Raw genomic sequence first — 13,825 nt, forward strand, 5'->3', positions numbered from 1 at the left:
GGTCATTTGCAACGAAATGGAGGAATCTGGAACACATCATGCTGAATGAAATAAGCCAGTTCCAAAGGGACAAACATCATATGTTCTCCCTGATCGGTGACAACTAACTGAGCACCTAAAAGGAAGCCTGTTGAAGTGAAATGGACACTTTGAGAAACAGTGACTTGATCAGCCCTTTTCCTGACTGTCGAGGAACAACTTATAATTTATCCCTTTTAGTATTTTTTTGTTCTACTTAAATCTATTGATTGATCTCTGTAATTCACACACAATTATTTTAAGGTATTGAAATTTAACTGAAAAATGATCTGTTAAATATAAGAGTGGGAATGAGAGAGGGAGGAGATGTACAATTTGGGACATGCTCAAGCTGACTTGCTCCAAATGGTAGAGTTAAAAATGTGCCAGGGGATTCCAATTCAATCCCATCAAGGTGGCATGTACCAATGCCATCTCACTAGTCCAAGTGATCAATTTCAGTTCACAACTGATCATAATGATAGGACTAAGAGTCAAAGGGATCAAGTTAAGAAGAGTAGTGTCTGTTAATACTAACTGATAGAATAAAAAAGGGAGAGAATGATCCAACATGGGAAGCAGGATACACAGCAGACTCATAGAATGGTGGATGTCCTAAACAGCACTCTGGCCTCAGAATCAGCCCTTAAGGCATTTGGATCTGGCTGAAGAGCCCATGAGAGTATTTTAGGTATGGAGAGCCAAGTCACTCTGGAAAAAAAAAAAAAAACCTAAATGAAAGATCCGTGCAAGTGATATCCCAGTGGAAAGAACAGGTCATCAAAGAAGAAGGTACCTTTCTCTGAAGGGAGGAGAGAACTTCCACTTTGACAACAACCTTGTCTAAATAAGATCAGAGCCAGCAAACTCAAAAGGCCTCCATAGCCTTGGCAACTCATGACAAGAGCCTAGGGTGATTACTGACACCATAAACAAGAGTGTCAAATTGTTAAGTCAACAGCAGGAGTCACTGTGCACTTACTCCTCATGTAGGATCTCTGTCCTTAATGTGCTGTACATTGTGATTTAATGCTATAACTGGTACTTAAACAGTATTTTTCACTTCTCTTTCTATGTGGGTGCAAACTGTTGAAATCTTTACTTAATATATACTAAACTGATCTTCTGTATATAAAGAGAATTGAAAATGAATCTTGATGTAAATGGAATGAGATAGGGAACAGGAGATGGGATGGTTGTGGGTGGGAGAGAAGTTATTGGGGGGGGGAAGCCATTGTAATCCATAAGCTGCACTTTGGAAATTTATATTTATTAAATAAAAGTTAAAAAAACAACCATTTGTTCTAGATAATTCCAAAAATTAACAAATATAGTGTTTATACTTTGGCACGTTAGAAATGGAACATTGAAGTGAAAAGCAGGGAGAACAGTAAAATAATGGATTTAACATCTCAATAAAACTAATTTTATTTATGTATTCTTATTTGGTTATATTTTCTTAGTCCCCAGTAGTCATGATATACTGTATTCAAATTATAAAAATGCCCAGTGATGGAGCTACTGTCATTATACATAGTATTCACTCCTACTCTCTGAATCAGTACCATATTGAATATATTGGCTTGAAACCAACAGATGGGGAGAGCCAGTACAGCCATGGCAGTGGATATTCACAGGCCTGGAGAGGACCTTTCCTCAGTGTGACTCTAGTTCATAAACCTTTGCCCAAGATTATTTGAATGAGCAAAAAGAATTAAGTCTGCATAAAGGGGTTACCAACATGAGCTACTTCTCTTCATATGAACTATCTTATTCTTAAGGTGGGTGAGAAAGAGAATTTTTGAAATATTGTGGAATACAGGACACATAAATAAAAACATTGTGATAGATAATTGAAAGTCTGTCTTCCACAGAGAAGTAGGTAAAACTATAGAAGGAAAAATAAGGAACTGAGGTAACAATCTATAAATACTCTTTATAAACATGTAATAGGAATTTTATATATTCTGGTGTTTTTTTAAAAAGTGAAATTAGAAGTAAGCTAAGAGTTTTCTTATATTCACTTTTCATTAAGTAGCATTTAAAAAAGCATTATTGTATGACACAAACTTGTAGAAGCGTGTGCAGTCATTCTCAGAAAACAGTGCAGAATGGTATAGGTTTGTCACTGCTCTAAACTTTTCAGTGATTGAAAATGAACATTTCAACTTAGGCATATAAAACTACAAAGCAAATTGCATTAATTCTCAGTAGTAAAATGCTTGTTAATAGAATGTTCAAGTTTTCAAGTTACATTGCTTTTCAGAATCTAAGAGTAACTGAAATTATTCCATGAAATGTAAAACAATATGTTGACTTTTATCTTTTGCTACTCATTACCTTATATATGATATCAGCCATGCTGGTATTTTTTAATGATTTTATTTATTTATTTTCAAAAATTTATTTATTTGAGAGGTAGCGTTACAGAGAGGGAGACAGAGACAGAGACAGAGAGAATGGTTTTCCATCCACTGGTTCACCCCCTAAATGGCTGCAATGTCTAGAGCTGAGGCAGTCCGAAGCCAGGAGCCAGGATGTTCTTCCAGGTCTCCAACATGGGTGCAGGGGCCCATGTACTTGGGCCATCTTCTCCTGCTTTCCCAGGCCAAGACAGAGAACTGGATGTGAAGAGGAACAGCCAGGACAGGGACCAGCACTAATATGGGATGCCAGCACTGCAGGCAAAGGCTTACACTGCTGTGCCATAATACCAACCCTGCTAGTAGTTTTAATAGTGATATGTGCAGTGCCGCAGCTCACTAGGCTAATCCTCCACCTGCAGTGCTGGCACTCCAGGTTCTAGTTCTGGTTGGGGTGCCAGATTCTATCCCAGTTGCGTTTCTTCCAGTCCAGCTCTCTGCTGTGGCCCAGGAGCCCAGGTCCTCGGGCCCTGCACCTGCATGGGAGACCAGGAGGAAACACCTGGCTCCTGGCTTCAGATCAGCACAGCGTGCTTGCCACAACGCACCAGCCGTAGTGGCCACTTGGGGGGTAAACCAATGGAAAAAGGAAGACCTTTCTCTCTGTCTCTGTCTCTCTCACTGTCTAAATCTGCCTGTCAAAAAACAAAGTGATATGTAAGAGGCAGCTTAAAGCACACTGCAGTTGCACTATTTTCTATTGCATCAATACAACACAACACTTAGTGCTCAAAGCAGACCATGCTGTTTTATTTTTTCATGCCATTTGCTCTTCCAGGAAAACCTAATTCTCCTGATTCCCGCTTTTACACCCCAGGTCTTCCTAATTGACTTTTACTCCTACTGCAAAGTAACATTCATATCACCTCTACTAGAAAGATTTTGCTGACAGCCTGCCACCATCCACACACTTTCTCCCATACCTACTGTGACTATGGAAATGCTCCAAATTTGTGCACTTATCATAGCACCTTGAACTTTCTTATTTCCTGAATCTAATCCATTCAAGTAAACTGAATAATATTTTTTTGATAACAATAGCCTGTATTGCTTTATCTTAGATGGAAGAAAGTGCAACCTATATAATAATTTGCTAAGGGTATTTGCAATACATAAAGACTTCAAAAACTAACTTCCTAGAGTGAGCAATTGGCTTGGCAGTTAAGATGCTGGTTAAAATGCCTGTATCCAGGGTCACTGCTGCGGTGTAGTAGGTAAAGCCACTGCCTGCAGCACCAGCCTCCTATATGGGCATTATTTTGAGTCCTAGCTGCTCCACTTCCATCCAGCTACATGATAATGTGCCCAGGAAAGCAGTGGAGGATAGCCCAAGTCCATGGGCCCCCCACCCACATGGGAGACCCAGAAAAAGTTCCTGGCTTCTGGATTCAGATCAACCCAGCTCTGGCCATTCTCTCTCCTTCTATAACTCTGCCTTTCAAATAAATAAACAAATCTTAAAAAAAACTTACCTGTATCCCATATAGGAGTAACTCACTTTAATTCCCAGCTCTAGATCTTCATTCCAGCCTCCTGCTAATGCAGATTCTGGAGGATGAATTCCTGCCACCCACTGAGAGATCTGGATTGAGTTCCTGGCTCCAGCTTTTGGCCTCCCAGCCGCTGCAGACATTTGAGGAGTGAACAAGGGGAGGGGAGCATGCTCTTTCTTTTCTCTCATTCTTTATTTCTGCCTTCCAAATGGGTAAATCTAAAACAAAATAACTTTTAACCCATTAATGGAAATATTTGAATGTAGTATGAAATTATGAATGCACAGTATCTGATGTGAATCTTTTAGCCTATTATTGCAAAGAGGACCAATACAATGTAAATAAACATGAAATAATACATTAAATATGAATAATGTGAAGCACTTTTGAAATATAGGAATAAGAGCCTCTGATAACCTGTTCATTTGTTAAGCCAACAAGAACCACGGTAATATTATCCAAATCAGCTTTCTGAGACCTTTGGAATTCAACCAAAGGACGACAACAATCTGAGGGGGTAGTTATTCAAGAAAAATGCTGAATCTCAATAGGAACAATAAGGTTTGTGGTGTTTTAACTTGCCTTATTTTCATATTCATTTCCTAAGCTCCATAGTAATCTTGAAATATTAGCCTTTAATTGCCTTGTAATAGCTGTGAAAATCAGCAGCCCAGCAGCTAGTGGAAAAGGCAAAATGAGGATAGAGCTTCCAAGAAGGCCCATCCTCAGAGAGCTGTTGCTCTTTAAATTGACTGACAGCTCCCTGGAAAAGCAGTGTTTACAAGGCATGTCTTTGACCTGACTCAGTGCACACTCTGTGAGAAAAACTTCACTGCTGGTCATACTTTTTGAAAACAATTAGAAGCAATTGTTTAACATTATAACTGCCCAAGACAATGATTCTAATTGAGGCCAAAAAAAGGCTGACCAAAAAATGTAAAGTGAAAATATGGGAAATGAGATAACTATAGTGGGCTTTGAAAATCTTCTAAATGTTCCCAGAGATCTAGAAGGCCACACATTTGTGCAGTTTTTTTGCAGACTGAGAAAATGAGCAGCCATAGAACTCTCACCTCTGTTTGGACTTGATGGAGTGTGCAAACAGGAAGTGGTTGCTAAGGCAGAGCTGTTTACTCTGTAGTAATAAAAGCATGTGCCAGCACACACACAGAGTTTAATAGGGTAACAAATAGTTGAAGAAATTTAAGAAAATAATAATAGGGTAATAAGTAGTTTAAGAAATTTAAGAAAATTTTTGTCTGATAATTAGCTATACACTAACAAAATTAACAGAGATTTAAGTGGTTAACATACAAAGAATATTCCAGGAAGGTTGGCTAAAATAAACAGCAGCAACAACAAGCCCTGTTAAGTGGATATAGAATGTAATTCTTAGAGTTTACACATTATACTATTCATAATGTGGGTTTTTCAAAAAATATAAAAGGAAAACAGTAAATATAAGAAGACATAACACATAAATATAGAGATAAAAAAAGCAGTTCTCAGAAAATCTTGTTAGGAAGCCCAGGTGTTATATTTACTAGACAAAGGCTTAAAGTAACTGTCTTTTTTGTGTTTTGACAGGTGGAGTTAGACAGAGAGAGAGAGACAGAGTGAAAGGTCTTCCTTCTGTTGGGTCACTCCCCAAATGGCCGCTATGGTCAGCACGCTGTGCCAATCCAAAGCCAGGAGTCAGGTGCTTCCTCCTGGTCTCCCATGCGGGTGCAGGGCCCAAGCACTTGGGCCATCCTCCACTGCACTCCCTGGCCACAGCAGAGAGCTGGCCTGGAAGAGGGGCAACCGGGACAGAATCCAGCGCCCCGACCGGGACTAGAACCCGGTGTGCCGGCGCCGCAAGGCGGAGGATTAGCCTAGTGAGCCACAGTGCTGGCCAAAATCAAGGAGAATTTATTAACCTAAAAACTCGATCAGATTTTTACTAAGTATCTGAATGTTCCTGATAGTATTTTTTAAAAAGATTTATTTACTTATTTGAAAGGCAGAGTTACAGAGAGGCAGAGGCAGAGAGAGAGAGAGAGAGGAAAGAGAGAGAGAGAGAGAGAGAGACAGAAAAAGAGAGAGAGACAGTGAGAGAGGTCTTCCATCCACTGGTTCTCTCCCCAGATGGCCACAATGGCCAGAGCTGAGCTGATCCGAAGGCAGGATCCAGGAGCTTCTTCCAGGTCTCCTACATGGGTTTAGAGGCTCAGGACTTGAACCAGTTTCTACTGCTTTTCCAGGCCATAGCAGAGAGCTGGACTGAAAATGGAGCAGCTGGGACTTGAACCAGAACCCATATGGGATGCTGGCATTGCAGGTGACGGCTTTATCTGCTACAGCACAGTGCTGGCTGTGCTTTAAAGAAAAAAAATGGCTGCTTTAAAGAAAAAAAATAAAAGAGTTGTTTTACTGCATTGCTAAAACTAGGCCTAGACAAAGGGATTTCTTCCCAGTGAGGTTTGTTTGTTGAGTGCATATGAGATGGGCTTTCTATAAAGCTAGTTGCAAGAAGGTGTTTATTCTGAGAAAGCAGCAGCACCAAGGAAATCTGTGCAAATCCTGCTGGCTTTTAGAGTCACTGGTGCAGAATGAACAAAACATGAGCAGGAGATGGATGTGGTCCAATCAAGTCAAGTCGGACTCTAGTCGAGGAAACAAGGGACTCTCTCACTTCAAGTTGAGGAGACCCGACCAATGTGTGCCATGCCCAGGTGCCTGAGAGTTCTGTCAGTGCAGATTTTTTAGCTGTGTTCACTGCTGCTATGAACACGTACTCACTATTCGGGTCATGCACACTTGATTGATATTTCTCTTTTGTAAGCCGAAAAATAAATATGCATTCAAAAATGTAGACTACCGCAAAAGCTGCACATCCTATGGGTAACCAGAACTTCACCTGGCAACAGAGCTTGTGATCCATAAATATGCAAATATTCTCCTCTGAGAATCTCTACTTGAAAAGGAGGAGGGTCAAAAATTGATAGTTTGCAGAAGTAATAGCTGGCATGAGAACTGTCCAAATTATATAGTAAAAAAGAGAAACTGTTGTTGAATAACTAATATTGACAGAATTTCAGAGCCTTAATGGACACCGTGTTTCCACTCTCCTTTGCCTGCCTAAGGTCACAGAGGACTTGTCTCCCTGTCAGCAGCTGCATTTTGAATTGCAGGACAATCTCGGGGTATTTGCATAAAATTTGAACACCTCCATTCTGAAATGTAAACATCTCATACTTGGCAGAGTCATTGATGTCTCCTTAAAGCAATTCCAACACAGCCAAGGAAAGGTTCATGTGTCTGGAGTTCTCTGCTGAAGACCTCACTGCCAAGCCCCATCTTTGGGCTTTAAAAGCTGTGGCAGGGGCCGGCGCTGTGGTATAGTGGGTAAAGCCACCACTTGCAGTGCCAGCATCCCATATGGCTGCAGGTTCCAGTCCAGGCTACTCCTCCTCCAATCCGGCTCTCTGCTATGGCCTGCGAAAGCAGTAGAAGATGGCCCACATGGGAAACCCAAAAGAAGTTCCTGGCTCCTCATTTCAGATTGGCGCAACTCTGGCCGCTGTGGCCAAATGGGGAGTTAACCAGTGGATGGAAGACCTCTCTCTCTCTCTCTCTCTCTCTCTCTCTGACTCTCTTTCTTTCTCTGTGTAACTCTTTCAAGTAAATAAATGAATCTTTTTTTTAAAAAAAGCTGTGAAAGACTAGTTACAAATACTGGCACATTTTAAGATTCCCTTAATTGATACCATCTTTAATTTACATTTACAGAAAAGGTTGTTTTTTAAATGTAATTATAATGAGCTACTTCTCAGCAATTTCCCTTTTATCTCTGTCATTTTATTATAGTTCTGACCAAGCTACTGATTTCTTTTCGCAGTAATGACAATATATTGTATATCGTAAGGTGTGTATCACTTTTAAACTTTCTTTTCTTTGAATTTAGACATATCACTTATGAGCATCTTTAGTATCTTAGCTGAAGGCAGTACTTACACTGTGAAGCTGAGTCATCAGCTTCCTCAGAGTTCTATAAGTTGTCCTGATGATGTTCATATACAAAATTTTTCAGGGCTATCTTTGTCCAATGTAGTCATTCACAAGTACCAGGTAATATACTTAGTACATTTCTTGATTGTTATGGAACTTTAAATTTCACTAGATTTAAAAGCTAACATATTTTGAGTTAATTCTAATAAGCAGCACAATCTTTGACTTATAATTTTATTGTTTTTTAAAAAATATTTCTTTTTTAATGTATTATAATAGTCTATTTTTCACTAGCTTTCCCATTATCTCATTGTCTGTTTATTATGGCTCCTACTGAATTGCTCATTTCTACTCACAGTAATCATTTTATTTCATAAAAATCCAACATGTTTTTATTACTGTCTTTAAGATTACCATCACCTGTATTTTTCTTTCATATCCCAGTGTATTCCAGACCTGCCACTGTGAATTCATGGCCATGTTGGTTAAGTGTTCATTATGAAGTCATGAACTCCATCAAAATTCTAAAAGTTGTGTTAGCAACCATCATGCACACATGTTTTCAGAGACATTTTAGACCCACATGATAGTCATTCTTTTCAGGTACTTTTTTAGGTTCTTTTCAGGTTCTTTTTTATATTTCATGAAATTCTAAACTTCCCATTAATATATGAAAGTTTCAATAGAATGAGTTAAAAATCCATCTATTTTAAAGATTTCTCTGATAAGTGTATGATCTTCATTTGATTTACATTTTGTGAAAATTATTTCATTTTCCTTTTTTAAGGTAATTGTTATCATTTCCAGTAATTTCCCTCATATTTGCTTGTCATTCTGCTATTACTTCTAGAAAATAATTGCTACTTACCCTGGTCACAGTGTATTTTATTTCATAACACCTGGATCCTCTTTTTATGTATTTATTTTGTGTGTGTGTGTTTGAGCTTATATTACCCATGTGTATCCTTGGTATCCCATTTAAAGCTAATCTAACCACTGTGAACTTGAGGCCATCTTGGTTGTATTTTTTTTTTAACTTTATTTTAGTAAATATAAATTTCCAAAGTACAGTTTATGGATTACAATGGCTCCCCCCCCCATAATTTCCCTCCCACTTGACCCCTCCCATCTCCTACTCCCTCTCCCATTCCATTCACATCAAGATTCATTTTCTTTTTTTTTTTATGAATTCTTTTGACAGGCAGAGTGGACAGTGAGAGAGAGAGACAGAGAGAAAGGTCTTCCTTTTGCTGTTGGTTCACCCTCCAATGGCCGATGCGGCTGGCGCGCTGTGGCCGGCACACCACGCTGATCTGAAGGCAGGAGCCAGGTGCTTCTCCTGGTCTCCCATGGGGTGCAGGGCCCAAGCACTTGGGCCATCCTCCACTGCACTCCCTGGCCACAGCAGAGAGCTGGCCTGGAAGAGGAGCAACCGGGACAGAATCCGGCGCCCTGCCCAGGACTAGAACCTGGTGTGCCAGCACCACAAGGTGGAGGATTAGCCTATTGAGCCACGGCACCGGCCAAGATTCATTTTCAATTATCTTTATATACAGAAGATAGATTTAGTATATATTAAGTAAAGATTTCATCTGTTTGCACCCACACAGAAACACACAGTGTAAAATACTTTTTCAGTACTAGTTATAGCATTACTTCACATTGGACAACACATTAAGGACAGATCCCACATGAGAAGTAAGTACACAGTGACTCCTGTTGTTGACTTAACAACTTGACACTCTTGTTTATGGCATCAGTAATCTCCCTAGGCTCTAGTCATGAGTTTCCAAGGCTATGGAAGCCTTTTGAGTTTGCTGACTTCAATCTTATTCCGACAGGGTTGTATTTTGTTTTTAAAGAAACTTTCATTGGCCACAAAATTGCATAAGTTCTTCTGACAATTTTCATGTATACAATTTTTCAGAGACTTCTTAGGCAAATTTGGTCATTCTCCCTTTCCAAGTATCATATTTGATGGCAATTATGGATTTTTCCAGAACTATGACATTTATATTTGATTTCTGAAAGTGTCAATAGTTTAATTCAAGTTACTGACACTTTTCCTTCATGGTTATAATAGTATTTGATGTGGATTTTTAAATTTTGTGAAAATTTTTAATGTATATTCTTTCTTAATATATTGTAATTGTTTAGTTTTCAACAATTTCATTTATATCTGTTGGTCACTCTATATTGCTCCTACAAAATTGCTCACATCTTTCAAAGTGATCATCATTTATTTATTTCATATCATCCACATGCTTTTTCATCTGTTTTATAAATTGTAGTTAATACTAATACCTGTATATTAACATCCTAGTGCAAGTCAATCTTAGCAGTAGAATCCCATGGCCATCTTGGTTGGCTTTGTTATTATGAGGTCTCCAACTCCATCACAATACTACAACTGTTCCTGGCTACCATATTATACACATATTTTTAGAAATGTCTTAGACTCATTTGATAATTCATCATTTTCAAGTTATTTTTTACTTTTTCTAGACTTTTTGGAATTTTAACTTTATCTTTGATTTTTAAAGGTTCTAATAGAATATTTCCAGATATAGACATCTTTCCCTCAAAATTTTTGTGGTACATTACAAATTTCCCCATATCTCTGGCCCCTTATCCCCTAATAATATCTAATATCCCCTAATAATATCTCATATCATTATACTTATATACTTATCACAATTAATGAACCACAGCTATGTTTATAAACTTTTTAACCCAAATTTCTTTTATCTCTTCCACCCAGCCCAGAGTCTGTCAATTAACATTCTGTGTTCAGAATAAGTTTTTCTTTTAATATTAACTTCCACATGCAAAGGAGAACAAGCAGTTTTTGTGTCTCTGAGTCTGGCTTATTTCACTCAATGTTATGTTCTTTATTTGTAGCACCCATTTTGCTACAAATGACAGGACTTCATTCTTTTTATAGTTGAATAATAGTTCATTGTGAATATATATCCCATTTTCTTTATCCATTCATCTTATTAAGCATATTTGGTTGATTCCATATTTTGGTTATTGTGAACAGTTCTGCTATAAACATGGTGGAGAAGAATCTCTTTGATACAATGAGTTTAAATATTTTGGATAATACTCAGTGTTGGGATCATTGGATCATATGGAAATTCTATTTCTAGATTTCTAGGACATCTCAATATTGTTTTCAATGGTGACTGTATAAAGCACACTCCTGATAACAGTGTACAAAATTCTACTTTTTCTATATCCTCACCAGCATATTAATGCTCTCTCCTTTTTGGATAATATTCATTGTGATAAGGGTGAAGTGATATTAATTTGCACTTCCCTGATAGCTAACATTATTGAGCATATATATGTGTGTGTGTGTGAGTGTGTGTGTTGATCATTTGCATTTATACTTTTGAGAACTGTCTATTCAGGTCCTTTGCTCATTTTTTAAATATGTATTTATTTATTTGAAAGTCTGAGTTACACAGAGAGAGGAGAGGCAGGGAGTCAGAGAGAGAGAGAGGTCCTCCATCCAATGGTTCACTCCCCAATTGGCCACAATGGCTGGAGCTGTGCCAATCTGAAGCCAGGAGCCAGAAGCTTCCTCTAGGTCTCTCACATGTGTGCAGGGGCCCAAGGACTTGGGTCATCTTCCACTGCTTTCCCATCCAATAGCAGAGAGCTGGATTGGAAATGGAGCAGCTGGGTCTCGAACTGACATCCATATAGGATGCCGGCACTTCAGGCCAGGGTGTTAACCTGCTGTGCCACAGTGCCAGCCCCTCTTTGCTCATTTTTAAACTGGATTGATTTTTGAGTTACGGATATACTCTCATATTAACCATTTGTTGGAGCTTGCAAATATTTTTTCCCAATTTTTCAGACTTCTCTTAACTCCCTGATTGCTTCTCTTGCTGTGCAGAAGCTTCTGAGTTTGATATAAATTCATTTGTCTAGTTCTGCATTTGTCAGTGTTTTGGGGGTCTTATCCAAGAAGTCATCATGTTACACAAATATCTTGGAGAGTTTCCCCCTATATTTTCTTTCAGAAAGTTCAGAGCCATAGATTAAAACCTTAAATTTAGGTTTTTGATCCACCTTGAGTTGATTTTATATATAATGAAAGGTTAATACCACACACACACACTTTAGTTTTGAAGAACTGTTTATTGAAAAGACTACCCCTTTTTAAATGTACATTCTATGGAACTTTGGTCAAAAATCAGTTGCCTGGATGCACATGAAGTGATTTCTGGACATTTTATTTTCTTCCATTGATCTATTTGACAATTTTATGTTATTACTGAAACTTTGTAATATGCTTTGAATCAGGTACTATGATACCTCGACCTTTACTGAAAAATGAAATGACACAGATTGCTAGGTACAAGATCAATATAGGGCTTGGCATTGTGGCATAGCATGTAAAGCTACTGCCTGCAAAGCCAGCATTCCAAATGGGTACCAGTTTGAGTCCTGGTACCTCCATTTCTGATCCAGCTCCCTGCTAATAGCCTGGGAAAGCTGTGGAAGATGCCCCATGTTCTTGGACCCCTGAACCCATGTGGGAGACCAGAAGTTCCTGGTTTCTGGCTGGCTGTGGCCTGGCCTAGTTTAGTTGTTGTAGCCATTTGGAGAGTGAAGCAGTAGATGGAAGATTCTCTCTCTCTCTCTCTCCTCTTTCTCTCTCTGTAACTCTGCCTTTCAAATTAATAAAGAAAAACATTAAAAATTATTTTAAATGAGACATATCTATCTATCCATCTAATCAACAGAATTGCTATGTACAAAGAAGACACAAATAGGAGGGCAGAGCCAAGATGGCGGAATAGTGAGGGTGTGCACCAATAGTCTGGGAAAATTTGGTTTAATAAAAGTGGAGTTACGGTAGCCTCAGAAAAAGAATCAGGAAAAAATTGCAGAGGAAACTCTTCTGGATCTAGTGGCTGTGACTCGGAGGACCTACTGGGAGAACAAGGTCACCCACAGTGCGGAAGCCAAGCCACGGGACCTGCAGGGTCTGCACGACAGGGCGGGAAGGGGAGTGGATGTCACACAGACACCAGCGGGGAGAGCAGGGACGCCCAGGGCTCCAAGTCCACACATCGGCGCTGGAAGGGGAGGTGAGCTCAGTAACCCGAGACATTGGTGGGGAAATGGTGGTCAGAATCTAGAGGGGAGCAGGAAAGTTCACCAGACTGACTACAGGAGAGAAGGAAAAAAGGTGGGGGGGTACTGGTACAGACGAGTTTCTCTCTCCGACAACCTTGCAAAGGTGAGCAAAAGACAAAGAGCAGGCAGCACTCTGGATATACATAACAACAGGGGAAAGCTAAGGAACTGAGTTGCTACAATTCAATAGCCTAGGAAACCCAGTGGGAGTCCAGAGGAGAAACAGAGCCTGCACAGACTCTTTGGGTAGAAGCCAGAAATCAGAAGCTAAATACCATCAATTCTGCACAGCCATGCGGTATTACTTACTTCCTGAATAAATACATAAAATAAATAAATAAATAAATAAATAAATAGAGAGAGATTTACCACACATAACCTGAGGGTGTCACCTTTGCACACCTGTAACCTGGAAGAACCAAGAAGAGCTCTCAGTCCACACCCATCTCAAGCTTCCAAGGCTCCTCCAACAGCAGGCAGTCCACTTAACACAGACATAGTATAAAATAAAAAAAAAACGCACAGTGTTGAAAGAAGAATTAATTATGCCAAGCAACAAACACAAAAATCGAGGGAACAAGATCAACGATGACACTATGATGCCTCCAAATAAACAAAACACCCCAAGCCAAGATTATGAAGATGATGAGATAGAAGAAATGCAAGATACGGATTTCAAAAAATTTATGATAAGAACATTTAGAAGTTTTCAAAAGCAAATCCTTGAACTACAGAAATCCTTAT

At 39.1% G+C, this 13,825-nt stretch overlaps 1 pseudogene; it reads right to left on the reverse strand.

The window, feature by feature from the left end:
• Nucleotides 1-1,534: 1,534 nt before the first annotated feature.
• On the reverse strand, nt 1,535-9,002 carry LOC127485347 (inducible T-cell costimulator pseudogene; annotated as a pseudogene).
• Nucleotides 9,003-13,825: the final 4,823 nt, after the last annotated feature.

The sequence above is a fragment of the Oryctolagus cuniculus genome, chromosome 12 (assembly GCF_964237555.1).
Source record: "Oryctolagus cuniculus chromosome 12, mOryCun1.1, whole genome shotgun sequence".
In the NCBI taxonomy this organism is placed as follows: domain Eukaryota; kingdom Metazoa; phylum Chordata; class Mammalia; order Lagomorpha; family Leporidae; genus Oryctolagus; species Oryctolagus cuniculus.